Below are 6045 nucleotides of genomic sequence, written 5' to 3'. Positions count from 1 at the left end.
AATGCGCAGGCACAAGCAGAGGAGATGGGAAGGAATCGTACAAGAAGTGGCCGTTAGCAAGGTCTCGAAAGCAATCCAGCATGCCTTCGGTGGTTCATTCCAGAACAAGTCTGAGGAACGGAAGGGGAAACAGAACAGCTTCAGAAGGCTATTAGACCACATATAGTTAACAATTCAGTTAAATAGTATCTGGTGAGTACTTAAATGAAGTGCTCGTTGCCGGATTTCAGCAACAATAAACCTGTGACTCAGACAAATCCTCCTGCTGAGAGCAACCAGAAAAGCTAGACAAACACCAAACAGGATAAAGAAAATGAATGACACGCCTCAACATACAGTAATAAAACTGCTGAAAAATCAAGGAGAAAAATCTAAGCAAAGAAAAAAGACAAGTTACTTTAAAAAAACAAAAAGCAGTAATAAGACTTAAAGACGACTTCTCAGTAGAAATGGTGAAAATGAGAAGGCAGTGAAAGGTGCCTTCAGGGGGCCGAGAGAATAATTTCCAACCTCAGATTTTGAGCTTGGCAAAAAAAGTCCTTTAAGAATGAAAGACATTTTCAGACGAATAAGAATGGAAAATAATGCATCACGACAGACCCACACTAAGGGAAATTCTAAAGGGTGGTGTCAGGTGGAACTCGGAGAAGAGCACTAAGAAGGGGAGGCAGGAGGGCAAAGCTGTGACTGTGAAACAGAACATCCTGAGGTTCTTAAAACACATGCCTGCAAGTCAGGAGTGCTCAGTTTTGTAAGTCCTGGTCCTGTCTAGGACCAAGTAAAACCAATCCATATTAGACACTGGTAAGTAAATGCTTAAAGAGCAAAGGGTCTTTTAATTAAGCTGAGGGGGAAAACTAGAACATTTAAAAAATAACTCAAAAGGCAAGAAGAAAAATAAACATAGAATAGGCTGGGAAAATGAAAAGCAAATAATAGGATAATGGACTTGCACTGAAATAGAGCAGTAATTATATTAAATGCAAATAAATATCCAATTAAAGCAAAGATTGTCAGACGGATTTTTTTTTTAATTTTATTGGGTTATAGTTGATTTACAATGTTGTATTAGTTTCAGGTGTACAGCAAAGTATATTCATTCTTTTTCAGATTCTTTTCTCAAAGGTTATCAGAATATTGAATAGAGTTCCCTGTGCTATATGGTAGGTCCTTGTTGGTTATCCATCTTATATGTAGTGGTGTGTGTTAATCCCAAGCTCCTGATTTATCCCTTCCCTGCCCCACGTTTCCCCTTTGGTAACCACAAGTTTGTTTTTCAATATCTGTCAGACTGATTATTTTTTTATGTTAAAAGTGATAAATATAAAATATAAGGATACAGAAAGTTTTAAAGAATGGAAGAGTATACCATGCAAGCACTAATCAAAAAGTAGTTGACATTCCATCGGATTGGAAGAATCAATATTGTCAAAATGACTGTACTACCCAAGCCAATCTATGGATTCAGTGCAATCCCTATCAAATTATCAATGGCATTTTTCACAGAACTGGAACAAAAAAAAATTTTTAACTTGCACGGAAACGCAAAAGACTCCGAATAGCCAAAGCAATCTTGAGAAAGAAAAACCGCTGAAGGAACCAGGCTCCCTAACTTCAGACTATACTACAAAGCCACAGTAATCAAAAAAGTATGGTAATGACACAAAAACAAATATAGATCAGTGGAACAGGATAGAAAACCCAGAAATAAACCCACACTCCTATGGTCAATAATCTATGACAAAGGAGGCAAGAATATATAATGGAGAAAAGACAGTCTTTTCAATAAGTGGTGCTGGGAAAACTGGACAGCTGCATGTAAAAGAATGAAATTAGAACATTCTCTGAAACCACACACAAAAATAAGCTCAAAATGATTAAAGACCTAAATGTAAGACCAGATACTGTAAGACTCCTAGAGGAAAACATAGGCAGAACACTCTGACATAAATCGCAGCAAGATCCTTTTGGATCTGTCTCCGAGAGTAATGGAAACAAAAACAAAAATAAATCGGGCCTAATTAAACTTAAAACCTTTTGCACAGCAAAGGAAACCATAAACAAAACAAAAAAACAACCTACAGAATGGGAGAAAATATTTGCAATGATGCAACCGACAAGGGATTAATTTCCAAAATATACAAATGGTTCATACAGCTCAATATCAAAAAAAAAACAGGCCAAAGATCTAAATAGACATTTCTCCAAAGAAGACATACAGATGCCCAAAGGCCATGTGAAAAGATGCTCAATATCGCTATTAGAAAATGCAAATCAAAACTACAATGATTTGTATCTATCACCTCACACCGATCAGAATGGCCATCATCAAAAAGTCTACAAATAATAAACGCTGAAGAGGGTGTGGAGAAAAGGGAACCCTCCTACACTATTGGTGGGAATGTAAATTGGTGCAGGCTCTATGGAGAACAATATGGAGATTCTTTTAAAGACTAAACACAGCTACCATGTGATCCAGCAATCCCACTCCTGGGCATATACCTGGAGAAAACCATAATTTGAAAAGATACATGCACCCCAATGTTCATTGCAGCACTATTTACAATAACCAAGACGTGGAAGCAACCTAAATGTCCATCAACAAATGAATGGGTAAAGAAGATGTGGTATATCTATACAGTGGAATACCACTCAGCCATAAAAAAGAATGAAATAATGCCATTTGCAGCAACATGAATGGACCTAGAGATTATCCTACTAAGTGAAGTAAGTTAGAGAAAGACAAATATATCGCTTACATGTGCAATCTAAAAAAAAAGCACAAATGAACTTATATACAAAACAGAAATAGACCCATAGACATAGAAAACAAATTTATGGTTACTAAAGGGGAAATGGGGAGGGATAAATTCGGAGTTTAGAATTAACATATACACACTACTATATATAAAATAGATAACCAACAAGGACCTACCATACAGCACAGGGAAATATACTCAATATTTTGTAATAACCTATAAGGGAAAAGAATCTGAAAAAAATAGATAAATATGTATGTATAACTGAATCACTTTGCTATACACCTGAAACTAATACAACATTGTAAATCAACTATACTTCAATTAAAAAGAAAAAAGTAGTTGCTATTCCATTTATGTCGCTAGCCTTCATGCTGTCATTGTCATATATTTTCTTTCCTTTTACATACATTATAAGCCCAACATACTTTGTTTTAAACAGTCACTTGTCTTAGCTCAGGCAGCCATAACAAAATACCACAGATTGAGTGGCTTAAACAACAGAAATTTATTTCTCATAGTTCTAGAGGCTGGGAAGCCCAAGATCAAGGTGCCAGCAAGGCCTCATTTTGAGACCTCTTCTCGTGGCTTGTAGGTGGCCACCATCTCACACACAGTTCACATGACCTCTCCCTTATGGATGAGCAGGGAGAGAGAGCAAGATCCCTGGGGTCTCTTCTGATAAGGGCACTAATCTCTTGAGGGCCCCACCTTCATGGCCGCATCTAATCTTATTCGCCTTCCGAACGCCCCATCTTCAAATACCATCACACTGGGGGTTAGGGCTTCAACACAGGAATTTTGAGGGACACAAGCCTTCAGTTCATAGCATTGGTGTTCCTATTCCTTCCTGCAGATCCACGTTCCCATTTGGTTTCATTCTAATGATGCTAAGACTTGCCTTAGCATTTACGATGGTACAACTCTGCTGGGGACAAAGGTTCTTAGCTTTTGTTTATCTAATAAATGTATTTAACTATTTTTTAGAAAATGGTTTATATGCATTGATTCATTTTTATTTTTTCTGCTCTTATCTCTGGAGAATATTTTCACAGGATATAGTAGAAATTATATATACATATTCTGCCCCCTCCCCCCCACCCCAGCACATTAAAAATCTAGTTCCATTGATTTCTGGTCTCCGTTGTTTTATTTTCCCTCATGTGTACTGTCTTGTTTTTCCTCTGGCTGCTTTTAAGATTAGTATTTATCCTCTCATCCTCTTCGCTTTCCTGAGTTTATCAGCCACTGCAGTAACCATTCTCCAGCAATCTGCGGACTGGCAGCTTAGCCTCCTGCCTTGAGATCTGTATCTCTGCCCGAGGCCTTCCTCCAGCACAAGGTGGCTGCCTCGGCCATGACCCACAGGTGTGGGGAAGCCAACACCCCAGAGCCCACCCTCAGTGGAGCCACAGGGAACTGGGGGTCAGCGTCGCAGTTCTCCGACCAGCGTTCTACAGTTTCCCAGGCCTCCCTCGTGTGACTGAGCCAGTTTCCCATAACAGTAACCTGCTGTTAACCCACCACTTAAGGCTGCCCCCTTCTCTGCCTCACCTTCCTCACTTCTTCACCTGTGCTGCTTTGGATCACCTCCTAAATAAACTACTTACACCAAGGTCCTTAAATCATGGTCTGCTTTGCTGGGAGACTTAAAGGCGAATTGGTACTTTTTCCTAAAAGTAGCCAGGAAGCAACCCCTCAAGATGGGATCCTGGAATCAGTTCACATGCCAACTGTAGCTAACTGTAGCAATGGGCACCTCAGTGCTGCTGGAACGTCCTGGGAGCTCAAAGGGCCCTGAATGCAAAGCCAAGAAGATCTGGACTAAAATGAAGTTCCCAGTCAGGACGCTGAGATCTGGGATGGGGTCTGGAAGATACTGAATCCCCACATTCCCTGGAATCCCGTCGGCCAGCAGATTCATTCTCGCCCACTTGATAAAGGAGAGTAGCTCTGATTGCCTGGGGACCAGCCAAGACCTGGAACCTCATGGGATGATATCTTCCCTCTTCAAGACCCACCCTCACTCCCTGCATTCCCTCCAGGTCAATGACTAGGGTGAATTTCAGCCTCACCCACGTGGGGAGGACACTGCGTACTCACCAAGGAGCTGCAGGGCCTGTGGGCAGGAACCAGGGCGTTTGGGGCCAGGAGGGAGAACAGAGGCTGGAGAGGGGAGCTCATTGGTGGGGAAAACTCTGTGTGGCTCAGACGAGGACCCCTGGAAACAGTCCTGTGTGGTGATGGGCGGCTCATCGAAGCTTGGACCTTGAAGCCGCCCTCAGGGGACTGAGGACGAGACCTGCAGCGTGAGGATGAGAGGGGTGCATGCGACAGGCTGTGTGAGGCCAGAGAGCCCCCCAGCCGACCACATTTCCCAGGAGAGACCAGGGGCGCCCTCTGGCTAGAGCCGAGGTGTGGGCACTGAGTCAGTGAGAAGCCTGGTGGCGGCTGCCCCTAGGCCAGGTTGACAGAGCTGCTGCACAGGAATCGGCCTTCCTAGGGTCAACGATACTGGGATCCCGTCCCCTAGTGGTTGCCCTGGGCTGGTAACAGGAAATGGAATGACCACCACGGGCCGGCTAGAGCGGCCATCAGAGCCTTGGTGTGCAGGACCCTGTACCAGGCAGTTCCTATGGGTGAGAGACGGGTGGACAGTAAGGGTGTTGTTGGATTTTAACCAAAACTGGGCTTGAAAACCCAAGCTGTGGTCATTTCCCCAAAGCTGGAGTTCATATTTGGGAGAACTTAACGTCACGTCACAGAGGACAGCTAAAAGGTGTGACTAATCAATACTAGATACTCGGTAGGGGGCAGCCGTAGGAGGCACTGATGAAAAATTATGAACAACAGAATGTCAGAGCAAGTCTGACCAAGGATTAGAAAAGAACAGAGTGTCAGCGTGAGCCTGATCAAAAAGTATGAAAAACAGTCCGTCAAAGTAAGCTCAGTGAGACCACTGACACAAACACCTGCTGTTTACTGAAACTAGGATGATGGGCAACTACTGCAGCTCTAGTTCCATAAATAGAGTTAAACACTACAACTTAGTACCCACTTGCTGGTTACCTACATGCATTAGGACATTTTGATGGTCAATAACCAAATCAGCTAGTTATATGTTTATAAACCGGTGTCTTCTGCAATGAGAAGCCCACGCACCACAACGAAGAGTGGCCCCCGCTCACCACAACTACAGAAAGCCCGCACACAGCAACAAAGACCCAACGCGGCCAAAAATAAATAAAATAAATAATAATTTAAAAAAATAAATAAATTGGTGTCT

This window comes from Globicephala melas, chromosome 6 (assembly GCF_963455315.2).
Source record: "Globicephala melas chromosome 6, mGloMel1.2, whole genome shotgun sequence".
Lineage (NCBI taxonomy): Eukaryota > Metazoa > Chordata > Mammalia > Artiodactyla > Delphinidae > Globicephala > Globicephala melas.
Note: the sequence above shows the minus strand (reverse complement) of the source record.